Here is a 19,743-nt window from a genome sequence, read left to right as displayed (position 1 = left end):
AGCAGCAAAACTGAAAAATAAATACATTTAAAAGTGTTTCATTCCTATTTCTATTTTAACATCACCTCTGGGAATTTCACAGAGGAGTCTCTACACCACTACACAGTATTGGGGTCATTCTCTCTCGCTCTCTCTCTGCGTTTGCAACCTGTGACGATGCATCCTGGCTGCAATGTGGCATTCTAAAAGAAGTTGCAAAGAAAAACACAACTGCCTGTACACTGTTTTCCCTATTCAATGTTTTTCTTACTAGAATGACAATAGGTTCATTAGTAAACCACCCATGTATTTGTTGCATCGATGTTTGATTTCTCATTAAGAATAATTCCTTTGGCATTTAAATATTTTCAGACTCTAGTTAAAAGAAATGCCTTTTTTTTCAAAAGAGAAATGCAGTATTTAGTTGTTTTCTTTCAAATGGCATTCTTGTGTTCTATTTCTAAGCTTGATGGTTGGGTAGTTTATTTGAACCATGTACTGAACAAGGTCCTTGGCCTGCGTGGTTTGAGCATAGCTGGAGATTTAGACTCTTTGTGTAATCTCTTGAGTGTGCAATAGATAAATTTACAAACTGAGGTCAAATGGTAACTTGGAGCTGAGTAGAACAGCCGGGAACAGAAATGCGTATTTGAAAAGTCTGCACTTTGTCCCTGTTGACAAAAGCTTATGAACAAAAACACAGGGAGAGTGAAACCCATGAGTGCGGTTATAACAATGAAGATGGCTTGAGCTCCAGGTAGTACCATTTCAAACCGCAATGTGAATGCAGTCTGTGCACAAGGCAATCAAGTTTCAGATGTATTCTATGTACTTTGTATTTAACCATGAAGTGCATACAAAATACAAATCGACTAAATATATGAAGGCATTGCTGGGGTCCTTTTCTCTTGATGCTGTTTCAGTCTATGTTACATGTCTTACTTTGTGTTTCAAAGATTTTTTATAGTGTGTGTGTGTGTGTGTCTGTGTCTCTCTCTCTCTCATATAAAGATAGATATCTCCCCACCCCCAGAAAGAAATATGCTAGTAATTTTCTGTTTTAAGTTGCTTCTTACCAAACAGATCAGTTGTATTATTTGTATCCTGTGAGAATGTGTAAGGGGTTGTACAGCATATTCAGTTAACAATTCTTTTTTCAATGCATGTGGGAGTATTATTATTATTATTATTATTTTATATTCAGTGGCATTGAACTTTTTTGCTTGTTCTGTCCCAACTTTCATACATTGTATTAAAAATCACTTTTTGTTCCCAAGGTGTGTGTGCAGTTGTGTTCTAACTAGCTTCACACTGTGTGTTTGCGATGTAACCACACGGAATTCTCTCTGTATCTGTGGTGTGTGTGTGTGTGAGGGGGGGGGGGGGGTTGATATGTCAGTGTGGGGTGGTTGGACCCACAGGGTAGGTGTTGTGTGTGTGAGGGGGGGGACATGTCAGGGTGGGTGTTGTGTTGTGTGAGGGGGGGTTGACACAAAACCAAACACCCCCCACAACTGTGTTGGGGTGGTGTGTGTGTGTGTGTGTGTGTGTGTGCCCGGGGGGGGTTAACACTGTAAGGGTTGTACTGTTTTTGTCCTGTAGTGTGTGATAGCGTGGTGGGTGTTGGTGGGGTGGTTGTTTTGGATATGTAGTTGGTGGGTGTTGTTGTTTTGGGAGGGGGTGACTGTCAGGGTGTGTGTGTGTGGTGGGGGGGGGGGGTGATGTGTGTGTGGTGGGTGTGTGTCAGGGTGTGTGTGTGTGTGGGGGTGTTGATCTGTCAGGGTGGGTGTTTGTGTGTGTGGGGGGGTTGATCTGTCAGGGTGGGTGTGTGTGTGTGGGGGGTATTGTGTCTGTCAGGGTGGGTGTTTGTGTGTGTGGGTGTGTGGGGGTTGTGTGTGTGTGTGTGTGGGGGTGGTGTGTGTGTGTGTGTGGGGGGGGTGTTGTGTGTGTGTGGGTGGGTGTTTGTGTGTGTGTGTGTTGGGGCAGGTTGACCCACAGGGTGTTGTGTGTCCACCCCCAACTATACAGTGTGTTCAGGGTGGGTGTTTGTGTGTGTGGGGGTTGTGTGGGGGGGTCCCACCCAACAGGGGGGGGTGTTGTGAGTGTGTGGGGGGGTTGAGTCTGTGGCCAACATGTGTGTGTGTGTTTGGGGGTTTGATGTGGGAGGGGGTTGTGTTTTGGGGGGTGTTGATCTGTCAGGGTGGGTGGGTGTGTGTGTGTGTGTGTGTGTGTGTTTGTGTGTGTGTGTGTGTGTGTGTGTGTGTGTGTGGGGGGGTTGATCTGTCAGGGTGGGTGTTTGTGTTTTGGGGGGGTTGATCTGTCAGGGTGGGTGTTTGTGTGTGTGTGGGGGGGTTGATCTGTCAGGGTGGGTGTTTGTGTGTGTGGGGGGGTTGATCTGTCAGGGTGGGTGTTTGTGTGTGTGGGGGGGTTGATCTGTCAGGGTGGGTGTTTGTGTGTGTGGGGGGGTTGATCTGTCAGGGTGGGTGTTTGTGTGTGTGGGGGGGTTGATCTGTCAGGGTGGGTGTTTGTGTGTGTGTGGGGGGTTGATCTGTCAGGGTGGGTGTTTGTGTGTGTGGGGGGGGGTGATCTGTCAGGGTGGGTGTGTGTGTGTGTGGGGGGGTTGATCTGTCAGGGTGGGTGTTTGTGTGTGTGGGGAGGTTGATATGTCAGGGTGGGTGTTTGTGTGTGTGGGGGGGGTTGATCTGTCAGGGTGGGTGTTTGTGTGTGTGTGGGGGTTGATCTGTCAGGGTGGGTGTTTGTGTGTGTGGGGGGGTTGATCTGTCAGGGTGGGTGTGTTGTGTGTGTGTGTGGGGGGTTGATCTGTCAGGGTGGGTGTTTGTGTGTGTGTGTGGGGTTGATATGTCAGGGTGGGTGTTTGTGTGTGTGTGTGGGTTGATCTGTGTTGGGTGTGTGTGTGGGGGGGGTTGATCTGTCAGGGTGGGTGTTTGTGTGTGTGGGGGGGTTGATCTGTCAGGGTGGGTGTTTGTGTGTGTGGGGGGGTTGATCTGTCAGGGTGGGTGTTTGTGTGTGTGGGGGGGTTGATCTGTCAGGGTGGGTGTTTGTGTGTGTGGGGGGGTTGATCTGTCAGGGTGGGTGTTTGTGTGTTGGGGGGGTTGATCTGTCAGGGTGGGTGTTTGTGTGTGTGGGGGGGTTGATCTGTCAGGGTGGGTGTTTGTGTGTGTGGGGGGGTTGATCTGTCAGGGTGGGTGTTTGTGTGTGTGTGTGGGGGGGGAGTTGTCAGGGGTCAGGGTGGGTTTTGTGTGTGTGACAAACACCCAACCCCACCAGGGTTGACACACACAGGGTGGGTGTTTGTGTGTGGGGCGGGGGGTTGTGATCTGTCAGGGTGGGTCTGTTTGTGTGTGTGGTGTGGGGGGTTGATCTGTCAACCATGATCTGTCAGGGTGGGTGTGTGTGTGTGTGGGGGGGGGGATCTGTCAGGGTGGGTGTGTTTGTGTGTGTGTGTGTGTGTGTGTGTATGTGTGTGGGGGGGTTGATCTGTCAGGGTGGGTGTTTGTGTGTGTGGGGGGGTTGATCTGTCAGGGTGGGTGTTTGTGTGTGTGTGGGGGTGTGTTGATCTGTCAGGGTGGGTGTTTGTGTGTGTGGGGAGGGGGTTGATCTGTCAGGGTGGGTGTTTGTGTGTGTGGGGGGGGTTGATCTGTCAGGGTGGGTGTTTGTGTGTGTGGGGGGGTTGTTTGTCTGTCAGGGTGGGTGTTTGTGTTTGTGGGGGGGTTGATCTGTCAGGGTGGGTGTTTGTGTGTGTGGGGGGGTTGATCTGTCAGGGTGGGTGTTTGTGTGTGTGTGGGGGGGTTGTGTGTCAGGGTGGGTGTTTGTGTGTTGGGGGGGTTGATCTGTCAGGGTGGGTGTTTGTGTGTGTGGGGGGGTTGATCTGTCAGGGTGGGTGTTTGTGTGTGTGGGGGGGTTGATCTGTCAGGGTGGGTGTTTGTGTGTGTGGGGGGGTTGATCTGTCAGGGTGGGTGTTTGTGTGTGTGGGGGGGTTGATCTGTCAGGGTGGGTGTTTGTGTGTGTGGGGGGGTTGATCTGTCAGGGTGGGTGTTTGTGTGTGTGGGGGGGTTGATCTGTCAGGGTGGGTGTTTGTGTGTGTGGGGGGGTTGATATGTCAGGGTGGGTGTTTGTGTGTGTGTGTGGGGGGTTGATGTCTACAGGTTGTTGGTGTGTGGTGTGTTGGGGGTGTTGATCTGTTCAGGGTGTGGTGTGTTGTGGGTGTGTGGGTGTGTGTGGGTGACACCCACCAACTAGACAGGGTGTGGGTGTGTGTGTGTGTGTGTGTGGGTTTGTGTGCAGTCCCACACAACCTGTGGGGGGGGGCCCACAACTGACAGTCCCACCCCACTGTGTGTGTGGGGGGGTTGATCTGTCAGGGTGGGTGTTTGTGTGTGTGGGGGGGTTGATCTGTCAGGGTGGGTGTTTGTGTGTGTTGGGGGGGTTGATCTGTCAGGGTGGGTGTTTGTGTGTGTGGGGGGGTTGATCTGTCAGGGTGGGTGTTTGTGTGTGTGGGGGGGTTGATCTGTCAGGGTGGGTGTTTGTGTGTGTGGGGGGGTTGATCTGTCAGGGTGGGTGTTTGTGTGTGTGGGGGGGTTGATCTGTCAGGGTGGGTGTTTGTGTGTGTGGGGGGGTTGATCTGTCAGGGTGGGTGTTTGTGTGTGTGGGGGGGTTGATCTGTCAGGGTGGGTGTTTGTGTGTGTGGGGGGGTTGATCTGTCAGGGTGGGTGTTTGTGTGTGTGTGGGGGGGTTGATCTGTCAGGGTGGGTGTTTGTGTGTGTGTGGGGGGGTTGATCTGTCAGGGTGGGTGTTTGTGTGTGTGGGGGGGTTGATCTGTCAGGGTGGGTGTTTGTGTGTGTGGGGGGGTTGATCTGTCAGGGTGGGTGTTTGTGTGTGTGGGGGGGTTGATCTGTCAGGGTGGGTGTTTGTGTTTGTGGGGGGGTTGATCTGTCAGGGTGGGTGTTTGTGTGTGTGGGGGGGTTGATCTGTCAGGGTGGGTGTTTGTGTGTGTGGGGGGGTTGATCTGTCAGGGTGGGTGTTTGTGTTTGTGGGGGGGTTGATCTGTCAGGGTGGGTGTTTGTGTGTGTGGGGGGGTTGATCTGTCAGGGTGGGTGTTTGTGTGTGTGGGGGGGTTGATCTGTCAGGGTGGGTGTTTGTGTGTGTGGGGGGGTTGATCTGTCAGGGTGGGTGTTTGTGTGTGTGGGGGGGTTGATCTGTCAGGGTGGGTGTTTGTGTGTGTGTGGGGGTTGATCTGTCAGGGTGGGTGTTGTGTTCTGTCAGGGTGGGTGTTTGTGTGTGTGTGGGGGGGGGTTGATCTGTCAGGGTGGGTGTTTGTGTGTGTGGGGGGGTTGATCTGTCAGGGTGGGTGTTGTGTGTGTGTGGGGGGGTTGATCTGTCAGGGTGGGTGTTTGTGTGTGTGGGGGGGTTGATCTGTCAGGGTGGGTGTTTGTGTGTGTGGGGGGGTTGATCTGTCAGGGTGGGTGTTTGTGTGTGTGTGGGGGGGTTGATCTGTCAGGGTGGGTGTTTGTGTGTGTGGGGGGGGGTTGATCTGTCAGGGTGGGTGTTTGTGTGTGTGGGGGGGTTGATCTGTCAGGGTGGGTGTTTGTGTGTGTGGGGAGGTTGATATGTCAGGGTGGGTGTTTGTGTGTGTGGGGGGGGGTTGATCTGTCAGGGTGGGTCTTTGTGTGTGTGGGGGGGTTGATCTGTCAGGGTGGGTGCACGGTAGAATGATGTCACATAGTTTGTGTCTTTTTTTTTGGTACACTTTTGCACTGATTATTATTATTGTTCTGCTTGGAGAACCGAGAGAATTCTATTTCTGGTCTGAACACTAGACTAGTGAACAGTAAATAAAATAACCTTTTTTTGTAATAAAAAGAAGCAGCTGTTCTGGTTATTATTATTTTAGAAATCTACATACAGTGTGGACTGCTTCCCATCCACACCCTGAGGGCTTGTTCATTTCTGAAGACACCTGGTAACACAATGCAAAGCATGCCCCTGTCTTACGCCCTTTGTACTGATAAAGAATATCAGCCGTTAATGATCAGGAACAGGACTAAACCCTTCTTGTTCCCTGGAGTCTCTGGGGTGCTTTTGAATCCACCCTGTTTAGAGGAGGGGTTGTCATTCTGTCAGCTCAGCTCCCCCACAGAACCCAAGTCATCCACCCTGTTTAGAGGAGGGGTAAGTCACGCTGCCGGCTCAGCTCCCTCACAGAACCCCAGTCATCCCGGACCTCAGCAGAGACCATTATAAAAGTGAGCCTGTAGAACATGGTGCCCCATGGTAACCTATAGTATAATCAAAGTACAGGCATGGGAACAGCATGGGGAACTGGAGAATGGCCGTGGTAAATGTTTACAAGGAGAATGTAATACATGTGAAACGCACACAGCTGCAGTGACACAAGTTCACGTACCTGCCGTGTGTGCAGAGCGATGGGAACCTGATGAACCTGACCTTTAGTTTTCATTCTTCTGATTCCATGACCTCAGTCAACTTTAACTGACATCCTGGTTGAATGGGTTCATTCCATTAAGATCAAACCCATTCAACTCACTCAGTATGTCTATCCCTGATCATAATCAAACCCACTCGATATATCTATCCCTGATCAGTAATCAAACCCACTCGATATATCTATCCCTGATCATAATCAAACCCACTCGATATATCTATCCCTGATCATAATCAAACCCACTCGATATATCTATCCCTGATCATAATCAAACCCACTCGATATATCTATCCCTGATCAGTAATCAAACCCACTCGATATATCTATCCCTGATCATAATCAAACCCACTCCATATATCTATCCCTGATCAATAATCAAACCCACTCGATATATCTATCCCTGATCATAATCAAACCCACTCGATATATCTATCCCTGATCATAATCAAACCCACTCGATATATCTATCCCTGATCATAATCAAACCCACTCCATATATCTATCCCTGATCATAATCAAACCCACTCCATATATCTATCCCTGATCATAATCAAACCCACTCCATATATCTATCCCTGATCATAATCAAACCCACTCCATATATCTATCCCTGATCAGTAATTGAAGGTTCCTGCTCTTTAAACATTCAATCAGAATGCTCAATCTGTTTTGAGGAGAGCTGTGTATTTCAATGAAATCCATTTTTTGCAAGACTGTAATTTTAAGAAACTCAGTTTGAGTGTGTAAGGTAACTTTGGTGAATCTTTAATACAATATTACTTGGTTGTTTTATATGTATACTTCGTAAAATGAACTTCCTGTTTCTCCATTAAAAAATATAAACAGAAAAGTAGGTGTTCTGTACTGTCTTACAACAGAACAGACAGAAATATTAGCTTCACAAGAGTTAACTGTTATTTAAAAGGTACAGGTATACTGTGGTCTGCATGCGCTGTAGTAGAAAGTCATGTGATGTTTGTTGACTGTAAGTTTCCAGATGTTATTGATGTTCCGGTCCTGGAGAAAGTCAATATTATGATACAGCAGCTGGCTGAGCTGGGCCAGACCAGTTACAGCTAGACGAATGGCTGGGAGAGCAGCGAATACAGTACCTCTTCAAAGGGCTCTTGTGTAATTACATGACATAACGTGGTCATGCATCATTTCCCTTCATATTGTCACTGTGGAGATGGAAAGGCGTGTCAGCTGAGTTTCTGTGACTAGTTTAAGCTGGAACGGACTGGTTTCGGGGGCCCTCCCTTTGCTTGTTGTAATTAAGGCATAGCCCACAGCATTCATTTCACAACAGCATTCTTTTCCAGACACCATGGCAATGACCCATTACTCACTCCTTCCAGAGGTTAGAAAGGCAGTGAAAAGAGCCGCAGTGTGAAACAGAGAGACATTAGGAATTTGTATTAGTTCTGTCACAGGGAATCTTCCTGCAGATTTGCATCGCTTTTTCCAATGTCTATAAATAATGACTGTATAAGCACACCTGTGATATTCTTTCTATATAGTGTGGAGCTGCCTATGTGTTTCTTTCCATAAATCAAATACTGACAAGATAGAGCGGTTAGTGGTGCTTATCATTCTTACGAGGCGATACATGAGTGAGTCAGAGTTCATTATTGACCCTTTCATTGGCAGTGGCCTTCCTGTATATTACAATCATTGTTTAAAATCAATGTCACAGGAACTGGGACATGAAAACATTAATAAAGGCATGCAAATGTCAGAAGCTAAGGCAAGAAGAATGTCTCTGTGACGTGGAGCCATGCTGCCTCCCCTGGGAACAGGAAGGAGTTCACTGGGTTCTTCACTCTCACACAAGTCTTTCTAGTTTTACTTGAGTGTGACCAGATTCAGTTGCAGTCAATCTCAACAGGATCTGTCATTTGGAATGTCAGTGACATAAATCACTGTCAAGAATGTGAATTCAGAACAGTGGAGAATAATAAAGACAATGAAATGTTTAACCCGATTTGATGCGTAACTTACATGCAGAGTGATGGATGGACTGACAGACACCCTCCCGGTGTCCAAAGACTCAGACTTCATTCTCAATGACTCGTATTAAATAAGGTTGCTCCCAAATTTCATAACAGCCAGGGGGGATTTAGGTTGTCATTTTGTAATCACAATTACAACTTACAAATAATGTTAGGTGTTAAAGTTTGGTTTGAGGCTAGGGTTGGATATTAACATGAAATATTAATACAGAATAACCACACTCTGTGATATCGCTAACACTGGCAATTACTGGTGATTCGCACATGTTTGGTGTAAATATAAAGCAGCCCAGAATATCATTTCGTATTCAGTTTTATATTGTTTGTTTCCATCACCTGTCCATGCTAACTATATGAGAGCAGCAAGCCTGACAGACTGGCATCCCAAGCAAGAACTGTGCAAACACAGGCGGTATTGATGCATACATGATGATGCCATTATTTGGTGTCTGGTAGCAGAAATGACAACCCAGTGTTGGACTCCAAACCTGCAATAAAATATGTTGATGTCACAAAGGCTCCCATGACAGCACAGCCTGTCAGGCTAGCAGGTTGCCCAATCCCAGCCAGTGGAAAGGTCCTGTTTTGTTTGGGGCAGCCTGTAAGTGCTTGCTGGTTGAAAAACAGACCCCATAAAAGACTTTAGTGATTGCTTGTTATGTAAACTCTCAATTGTAAATGAGTACTGTGCTGAACTGCATTGGAAGTGCATTTCAAGTAGCTACTTGTTGGTTTTTTGCCAAGTTGCTCAAAAGTAGCCAGCGAGTTGCCATGGCTGCAACGAGGCTTCACCCATCAGGGAGCAATGCAAGGCTCAGAGTAACATCAGATACAGAAGAGTTTAGAGCACAGCCGCTAATCCCCAATGAGGAACAGCAATACCAGTGAGGAAGAGCTTTCATTTAGTAAAATACAGCCCCCTCTAGTGTGCTGTTGAAGTATTACAACTGAGTCTACTGCTGCTGTGAAAGAAAATAGTTAATACAAAACAATACCAATACAAAACTCTGAGCAGTATCTGTCGTATGTCTTCTTGTGAACACGGCTCCAGACACTGACATGTCAGCAACACAAAGCTCCACTCTTCAGAGAAGCACTGCGGCAACTGCACCCTTATCAAAGAGTCTTAGAGCGAAAGCACAGCACAGCGAAAGCATAGGGCAGCATTGTAAAGACCATTGTAATAACGCATATTAAAAAAACACATCAAACCAGGATAAACTATGGGAAATGCATAGGGGGAAAACTGCAAAAATACGATGCCAAACCTTTATAAGGTAGTGAAATGCCTTAAACAGTGAGGTGACACTTTTATGATGGTATGGTAATACTGTACCCTGTCATGAATACTGTTTATACCACCCAGCAGTTTGACTTTTTACTCTTCCCCTCAGAGGTAATGTCCATCAGAAGCCTCCACTGGGGCCTGGGCTGTCAGTCTTTACACCTGATGGGAAAGCTAAGCACTTTCCCAGTAGTCTCCTGGAGGTTTCCTATGTAGCTGCGCAGAACAGGGAGCAAATGTTGATACATCTGGCAAAAAAAGCATCTTTGTTAATATAGAAATGAAATAGTAAATCATAATGGACTAAATCAATTTCCCCTGCAAATGTACTGTTTTCATGGGATTTTTAGGAATCTTTGGACAGTGTTGTTTTTCTGATAGTCATTGCACGTAACAGACACAAGAGGGGGCTCTAGCTATAGTCCTACAGTAAAGAAAATTCAATGTTATTGTCATCATAACGCACTGGACATGAGATACACTTTCATCATGCTGTGGGACCTGTAGGACTTTCCTGCACATGAAAATTCTGCAACATGAGAGAATGAGAACTTGGGTTTCATAAAATAGGACGGGTTCAGTTATGAAAGCCTCTGACGTTGTTTTCTTCTTGTTCTTTTAAATGTAGTGCCAATAATAATAATAATAATAATAATAATAATAATAATAATAATAATAATAATAATAATCCTCAGCCCTGGGAATGCACTTCAATCCGATGTGCTGTATGAGTGAGAACGACTAGAATACTTAGACAGTGTGTGAGTGTGAGAGCGACTAGAATACTTAGACAGTGTGTGAGTGTGAGAGCGACTAGAATACTTAGACAATGTGTGAGAACGACTAGAATACTTAGACAACGTGTGAGAACGACTAGAATACTTAGACAACGTGTGAGAACGACTAGAATACTTAGACAGTGTGTGAGAACGACTAGAATACTTAGACAGTGTGTGAGAACGACTAGAAATCCTAGACAATGTGTGAGTGTGCGAGCAACTAGAAGACAATATGTGTTGCATCCTGCTAATGAAGCTCTAGCATATTTAATATATTGGCTCAGTCTGTCTAATTGACGTGATCTCTGAGGGGCCTATTTGATATTGCTTCGCTTGTGGCAATATATAATACATCATTATCAGGCACAGGATTAAATAAAATATTGGAGACTGGTGTCTGTGCTTCTGTCCTGCTGCTGTCAAACAAGGAGGATCATGGGACTGCAGAGAGGGTTTCAATGAGCTCTGTGCGCGCGCGTTTGTGTGTGTGTGTGCGCGCGTGTGTGTGTACTGAAGTCAGCAAGATTTTCCAAGTATTTTGCATGAATCTTTATTCCATGGTGTGTATACAGCAGAGACTGTATCAAAGGAACCATAGGAAGAACGAGAGACAGCACTGCAGACATGATGACTAACAGTCTTTAAATTATACTGGAGGGAACAGGCCCACTCCTCAGTGATTACTTCCTGCAGCACAGTCTGTTCATCAGAATGGCCCACAGCTTCACCTTCGAGTCTGTTCATTGTGAAACATCAACCATTTCAGCAGAAGCACATACCAGAGTATCTGCCCTTAGTCGAAGTACATCAAGAGGACTTTCAACAGGAAGATATTAAGTACATTATAAACCACATGCCAGGGAAGCTGTCAGCGTAACAATCCAGGGTGCAGTGGTGAGCTGTCATGCTCACCGATTCCTGATCTTCCTGTCGTAGGCAGCTGGCCACGTTGCTGGCAGTGTGGACCCATCCTGCCCGCTCCTTACCCTCTCCACCCCGTTGTGGCTGATGTCTCGTAGGCAGCTGGTCGAGTTGCTGGCAGTGTGGACCCATCCTGTCTGCTCCTTACCCTCTCCACCCCGTCGTGGCTGATCTCTCGTAGGCAGCTGGCCGTGTTGCTGGCAGTGTGGACCCATCCTGTCTGCTCCTTACCTTCTCCACCCCGCCGTGCTGATCGAGATTGTAGAGTGGATACCTGGCTGTCTGGCACAGCCAAGACTGAAAGCTCTCAACCTTTCGAGGCAGAAGGACTAAAAGTGCTCCAGCAGGGGGAGACCCCTTGACAGCAGACATAGTTTGTCTGCAGCATCAGGGCTTCAGCACAAGAATAGGTGACGACTTGAACCAATCCGGGGCCTGCCTATTGAAATATACCCTCAATGAGAGTTACTAATCAGCAAGCACTTCACCTCCAGAGCTCTGAAGTGGCAAGTTCTGTTCTCACCTCTAACAGCCAGCTTGTTCCAGCTCATGATTAGCATACACCCTCTGCTGAAAATTCATTTTATTAAAGGCCCGAATTCCCAGCCAGTCCCCTTGCTTAAATATAATTTCGGTGTATGATTAGCGCTCATTTCCCAAACCTGGCTGGGAGTGTGGGGGGAGTCAGAGGCCAAGCAAATGAAAGAAAATGACTTCATTGTGGGATGACTGGGCCATAAATCATTGCCCATTTTCTATAAATCACAGCAGATGGCAGGAGCGAGCAGGAACTCCTGGGAACTGGCACGCCCTGTGCATGATGGGAATGGTGTATCGCAGCAGACGCTGGCAGAGTAAGAGGTCACTGCACAGAAGACTGGATCCAGCTCAGACGAGGAACACAAACCCTACCTGTGGCCCACCTTTCAATGGCAGCCCTTTGAAGATCAAATAAGGACCCAGGGGTCTTTGAAACATGAGCTTCGGGCTTTCTTTTTTTTTTTAAATAGCAGCTGTTAAAATCGTCTGCCTTTAGATCATTTTTAATCTTCAAACAAGTAGTGCACAATGTCAAACCAGAATAAGCAAGAGGTGCTTTGACGGTATAACAATGATTTAACGTCTATTTACAGAAGAAATTATCTATTTTTTAAAAAGCATCAAAACAGGTATACAGCTACAATACAGTACCAAATAGCGCTTCTTTATCCAGGGTGTAGCCACATAATGTGTTCAAATAATGAACTCCAGGACAAGCCACAGTTCAATCTAATCAATCATTTTGGCTAATCTTTTTTTTTTTTTTTAAATCAACAACCTTATGCGCCCTCTTTAGAAAACAACTTCTACTTTACTTAAAGACTAAACAGTGTTAGCATTAAAGTTAGGGTTAAGGTTAAGGTTTCATGAATTCAGAGAATTAGGCTTAGGATTAGGGATAGACAATTCTGGAACACTAAGATAAATCATAAGCCCTTATGATTCAGAAATGCCAATCCAACGATCATTTATCAAACAGACTATTAAAAATAAGCCTATGGTCTATAATTAAGGAGTGAGCTACTAGAACAGGACCCAGTGTGTCAGGCTGATGATTGGAAGGTCCACTGTTTTTTACAGCTATGCAGTATATGTGAGTAAAAAACATTTTGAAAACAACCCTGTTGTGAACGAATTCTCTCTACGCTGCAGTCAGGGGTTAGGGGTCAGGGCTAGAGGTTAGAGGTTAGAGGTTAGGTTGGGAGCAGGTAAATCCCACTCAGTTTGCAAAAAGTCCACTTGGGAGATCACAGAGAGCGGCTTTGTTTTAAAGAGAAGACTGGCGTCACCAACAATATAGGCCCAGAGGGTCCCTGTATGATAAAACCCAGCTGAGCCTCTGAGCCACTGGGCTGTATGGAAATAGAAACAATGTGAAAGTGAAATGCAAACGCACTTCTTCTTTCTGCTTACGAGAGGGTTAGACATGTACACCTGTGTATCTGTATATACGATGATCACAATACCATAGCCTTCCCACATGGGTTTTGAATATTGTGTGCTACGATGAAAACAATGCATTTGGGGTGTGTGTTTAATGCAAGGCTGTGTGTTTAATGTGGAGAGGAGTGTGGCTCATTGTGTGCTACCTGCCAAGCTTGATTTCTTCAGCAGACACGTGGAAGGGGTTAGAACCATTCTTTTTGGAATTGATATAAGTGGGGATTTAAAAAAAAAAAAATGAAAGAAACAAAACAGCCAGCAGGTTTCTCTATTTTAACATCGATAGTGTTAAACAATGTTATCAATCTGAAACGTTGTGAAGACTGCCCTGTCGGCTGCACTATTCACTAATGTGACAGAAAAGACAGTACAGGAGCTCTTTTCATCAGTTCTTTGTATTTAGCATTGTAGCTTTAAACCCGAGTGCATGTGAATTGTACCTCTCCTGCAGCTCCCAGGGACATTCTTGAAAGCTATGCTGTCTCATAGAATTGGTTGCCTCTATTCTTGAGCGCAGTGTTTAATAAACCCAAGTGAATGTGCTAGAGCTTCTAAAAGCACAGGAAACCATGGTAAAACATATAAAAAAAAAAACATTGCAAAGCACGGTAAATGCAAGTATAACCATAGGAAAAGCATAGGGAGAAAACTACAGATTTTCTGTAAACTTTTATAAGGAGTGGCGTACTTGAAAGTGTTCATTTCAAAGCTGAGTGAGAGTTAGAGTGAGAGTTAAACGAGGCAGTCTTCCCAGCGACAGCGAGTGGAAGCGACAGCGAGTGGGACAAGTACAGCGTGGAAAAGTACAGAGCAGTTTCGAAGCAGAAAGGAGAAATTGCATCTTGAATTGCTTTAATCAGAAAACAGAGGACATTGGGGAAACACAGCCGCGTGTGTTTTTCTGATAACAAACAAGCTGAAACTCGGAGCAGCTGATTCAAATTCAGCGCCGTTTTGAGACACGGGCGAGGGGAGGAGCCGACAGCACAGCAGAACAACGCAGTTAAACGAGGCAGTCTTCCCAGCGACAGCGAGTGGAAGCGACAGCGAGTGGGAGAAGTACAGCGTGGAAAAGTACAGAGCAGTTTCGAAGCAGAAAGGAGAAATTGCATCTTGAATTGCTTTAATCAGAAAACAGAGGACATTGGGGAAACACAGCCGCGTGTGTTTTTCTGATAACAAACAAGCTGAAACTCGGAGCAGCTGATTCAAATTCAGCGCCGTTTTGAGACACGGGCGAGGGGAGGAGCCGACAGCACAGCAGAACAACGCAGTTAAACGAGGCAGTCTTCCCAGCGACAGCGAGTGGAAGCGACAGCGAGTGGGAGAAGTACAGCGTGGAAAAGTACAGAGCAGTTTCGAAGCAGAAAGGAGAAATTGCATCTTGAATTGCTTTAATCAGAAAACAGAGGACATTGGGGAAACACAGCCGCGTGTGTTTTTCTGATAACAAACAAGCTGAAACTCGGAGCAGCTGATTCAAATTCAGCGCCGTTTTGAGACACGGGCGAGGGGAGGAGCCGACAGCACAGCAGAACAACGCAGTTAAACGAGGCAGTCTTCCCAGCGACAGCGAGTGGAAGCGACAGCGAGTGGGAGAAGTACAGCGTGGAAAAGTACAGAGCAGTTTCGAAGCAGAAAGGAGAAATTGCATCTTGAATTGCTTTAATCAGAAAACAGAGGACATTGGGGAAACACAGCCGCGTGTGTTTTTCTGATAACAAACAAGCTGAAACTCGGAGCAGCTGATTCAAATTCAGCGCCGTTTTGAGACACGGGCGAGGGGAGGAGCCGACAGCACAGCAGAACAACGCAGTTAAACGAGGCAGTCTTCCCAGCGACAGCGAGTGGAAGCGACAGCGAGTGGGACAAGTACAGCGTGGAAAAGTACAGAGCAGTTTCGAAGCAGAAAGGAGAAATTGCATCTTGAATTGCTTTAATCAGAAAACAGAGGACATTGGGGAAACACAGCCGCGTGTGTTTTTTCTGATAACAAACAAGCTGAAACTCGGAGCAGCTGATTCAAATTCAGCGCCGTTTTGAGACACGGGCGAGGGGAGGAGCCGACAGCACAGCAGAACAACGCAGTTAAACGAGGCAGTCTTCCCAGCGACAGCGAGTGGAAGCGACAGCGAGTGGGAGAAGTACAGGCGTGGAAAAGTACAGAGCAGTTTCGAAGCAGTTTGAAAGCAGGTTGACGGCTGCAGAAGAAACTAAACTTCAAAAAAAAAAAACCCTCAACATGGTCTTCAAGCCAGTAATCTGTGACACCTGCTTGATGTGGGAAATCCGAGAAAACCCAGCGGAGCTAAACCAAGTGTGCGTAAAGTGCCGCGCGATCCAGGATTTGCATAAACTAGTAAGTATGCTAGAAATGGAGCTGGAAGAAGTGAGACAGCAACAGGATCTTGAGGAACTGGCACACCCACAATTCATGGAAGTCTGCATCACCCCTAACAGACTGAAAGCCACCAGGGAGATAGAAGGTCAGAACAGCTGGGTTCAGGTAGGCAGAAGCAGGGAAAAAAAGAAACTTCGTCAAACACAACCACCAGAAATCAAAACAACCAACAAATTTGAGTCACTTCAGAATTTTGATGAGCAGAACCAACAACAAGAGAATGAAAGGAACAACATCCAGGACCCCATTGACAGTGGTGACCAGACAGCAAAAAGAAGGGAGGTCATGATTGTTGGGGACTCCATATTGAGAAACACAGCAAGTTCAGTTCGCAGTTTGGACCCCCTTACTACAACAGTGTGCTGCCTTCCGGGAGCCTCGGTCAAGCACATCACTGAGAACGTGGACAGGCTCCTAGAACGAACAGGAGACGACCCGGTAGTAGTCGTCCACATCGGTACAAACAACATTGGAAGAGACAGACCAAAATCCCTGCAAAACAAATTCAGAGAGCTAGGAAGGAAATTAAAAGAGAAAACCAAAACTGTGGTATTTTCTGGTATACTACCCGCACCTTGCAAAGGACCATATGGACAGCTGGAAATAATAAATCAAAACCAATGGTTGAAGACGTGGTGCACACGGGAAGGCTTCACCTATCTTGATCATTGGACCACTTTCTACAACGAGGACTATCTGTATAGACGGGATGGACTGCATTTAAATAACAAGGGAACTAGTCTACTTGGAGAAAAGATCCTCGAGCAGGTTCGGAAGCATTTAAACTAGAAAGGAAGGGGGGAGAAATCAACAAAAAAACAGAAGGGAGACCGCATCAAAACAAGAACAACAACTCAGGTAAGACAACCATTAAATGTGTTTATCTAAATGCTAGAAGTATCAGAAACAAAATTCTAGAACTTGAAGCTACTGCACTAACAGGTAACTATGATGTGATAGGTGTTACAGAAACGTGGTTATCTGAGAGTGATGGGGACGAATATAATATTTGTGGGTATACACTGTATAGGAAAGACAGGCAGGACAGAAGAGGAGGAGGGGTAGCGCTATACATAAGAAACAGTCTTGAAGCCCAGGTGTTAAACCTGGACAAAGAAAATAAAACCGAATCAATATGGGTCAGAATAACAGACAAAAATTCAAAAGGCATAATAATAGGAGCATGCTATAGACCGCCAGATTCAGACGGTGAGCAAAATAATCTGTTATACAATGACATTAGAAATGTGTGTAGCAAAGGAGAAGCCATACTAATGGGGGATTTCAACTTCCCCCAAATAAAATGGGAAAACCCGGTGGGTAGCGCGAAGGACGAAATAGAAATGGTGGAAATGACAAATGACTGCTTCCTAACACAATTTGTGAAGGCACCCACTAGAGGGGAGGCATGCCTTGATTTAGTCTTTTCAAATAACGAAGATAGAATAACTAAAACAGAGGTCAGAGAACCACTGGCAAACTCAGACCACAACATGGTCTCATTTGAAGTGTTTTTTAAATCCCCAAAAGTAAAGACTAAAGCTAAGGTTTACAATTTTAGAAAAGCAAACTATGAAGGCATGAAACAGAGACTAACAGAAGTAGATTGGAGTAAAATAGAGAAAACACCCACAGAAGAAGGATGGTTGTTCTTCAAAAACGTAGTACTAGAGGCGCAAAACAATTATATCCCTAAAGTAGACAAATCTAAATGTAAAACTAAATTGCCAAAATGGTTTAATAGATCAATTAAAAAAAATATTCAGCGAAAAAAGGCACTTTACAGAGCATTAAAAAAGGACCAAAAAGAAAGTACACAGAAAGAGTACACAGAACTGCAAATGCAAGTCAAAAAGGAAGTTAGAAAGGCCAAGAGAGAAATAGAAATGAACATTGCTAAGGGAGCTAAAACCAATTCCAAAATGTTTTTCCAATATTACAACAGCAAGAGAACATTCAAAGAGGAGATTAAATGTTTAAGAGATACAAATGGCAAAATCGTAGAGGAAGAAAAAAAAATAGCAAATATGTTAAATGATTACTTTTCACAAGTTTTTACAAAGGAAGATACTGACAACATGCCCCACATGTCATCCAGTTCCTATCCAGTTTTAAATAACTTTAGCATAACTGAGGCAGAAGTGTTAAAGGGACTAGGAGCTCTTAAAATAAACAAATCCCCTGGGCCGGATGAGATCCTCCCAGTAGTACTCAAAGAAATGAAAGAAGTAATTTACAAACCGCTAACCAAGATCATGCAGCAGTCTCTTGACACAGGGGTGGTACCGACAGACTGGAAAATTGCAAACGTAATACCGATCCACAAAAAGGGAAACAAAACTGAACCAGGTAACTACAGACCAGTAAGCCTGACTTCTATTATATGCAAACTTATGGAAACTATAATAAGATCCAAAATGGAAAATTACCTATATGGTAACAGGGTACTGGGAGACAGTCAACATGGTTTTAGGAAAGGGAGATCGTGTCTAACTAACTTGCTTGATTTTTTTGAGGATGCAACATCGATAATGGATAATTGCAAAGCATATGACATGGTTTATTTAGATTTCCAGAAAGCTTTTGACAAAGTCCCGCACAAAAGATTAATTCTCAAACTGAACGCAGTTGGGATTCAAGGAAACACATGTACATGGATTAGGGAGTGGTTAACATGTAGAAAACAGAAAGTACTGATTAGAGGAAAAACCTCAGAATGGAGTGTGGTAACCAGCGGTGTACCACAGGGATCAGTATTAGGTCCTCTGCTATTCCTAATCTACATTAATGATTTAGATTCTGGTATAGTAAGCAAACTTGTTAAATTTGCAGACGACACAAAAGTAGGAGGAGTGGCAAACACTGTTGCAGCAGCAAAGGTCATTCAAAATGATCTAGACAAGATTCAGAACTGGGCAGACACATGGCAAATGACATTTAATAGAGAAAAGTGTAAGGTACTGCACGCAGGAAATAAAAATGTACATTATAAATATCATATGGGAGATATTGAAATTGGAGAAGGAATCTATGAAAAAGACCTAGGAGTTTTTGTTGACTCAGAAATGTCTTCATCTAGACAATGTGGGGAAGCTATAAAAAAGGCTAACAAGATGCTCGGATACATTGTGAAAAGTGTTGAATTTAAATCAAGGGAAGTAATGTTAACACTGTACAATGCACTAGTAAGACCTCATCTTGAATATTGTGTGCAGTTCTGGTCACCTCGCTATAAAAAAGATATTGCTGCTCTAGAAAGAGTGCAAAGAAGAGCGACCAGAATTATTCCGGGCTTAAAAGGCATGTCATATGCAGACAGGCTAAAAGAATTGAATCTGTTCAGTCTTGAACAAAGAAGACTACGTGGCGACCTAATTCAAGCATTCAAAATTCTAAAAGGTATTGACAGTGTGGACGCAAGGGACTTTTTCAGCCTGAAAAAAGAAACAAGGACCAGGGGTCACAAATGGAGTTTAGAAAAAGGGGCATTCAGAACAGAAAATAGGAGACACTTTTTTACACAGAGAATTGTGAGGGTCTGGAATCAACTCCCCAGTAATGTTGTTGAAGCTGACAGCCTGGGATCCTTCAAGAAGGTGCTTGATGAGATTTTGAGATCAATAAGCTACTAACAACCAAACGAGCAAGATGGGCCGAATGGCCTCCTCTCGTTTGTAAACTTTCTTATGTTCTTATGTTCTTATATGCAAGAGCACGTCTCTGTGCTGCTCCCAGATTACTTACAGCTCCAAGTCCTTTTTTAAGCACGTTTCAGATTTTCCCCAGGATCACACACTTTATGAAATGTAGGTTCAAGGATGACCCCAGGGCAATGACTTTGGACAAAGGCAGAAGTGCCAGAAAACTATTGAATGTTTAAGGTGCTCCTACTCCAGTACTTCACTCAGCCATCACTCTAC

Source organism: Polyodon spathula, chromosome 10 (assembly GCF_017654505.1).
Source record: "Polyodon spathula isolate WHYD16114869_AA chromosome 10, ASM1765450v1, whole genome shotgun sequence".
Lineage (NCBI taxonomy): Eukaryota > Metazoa > Chordata > Actinopteri > Acipenseriformes > Polyodontidae > Polyodon > Polyodon spathula.
This window is presented reverse-complemented; position numbering follows the sequence as displayed.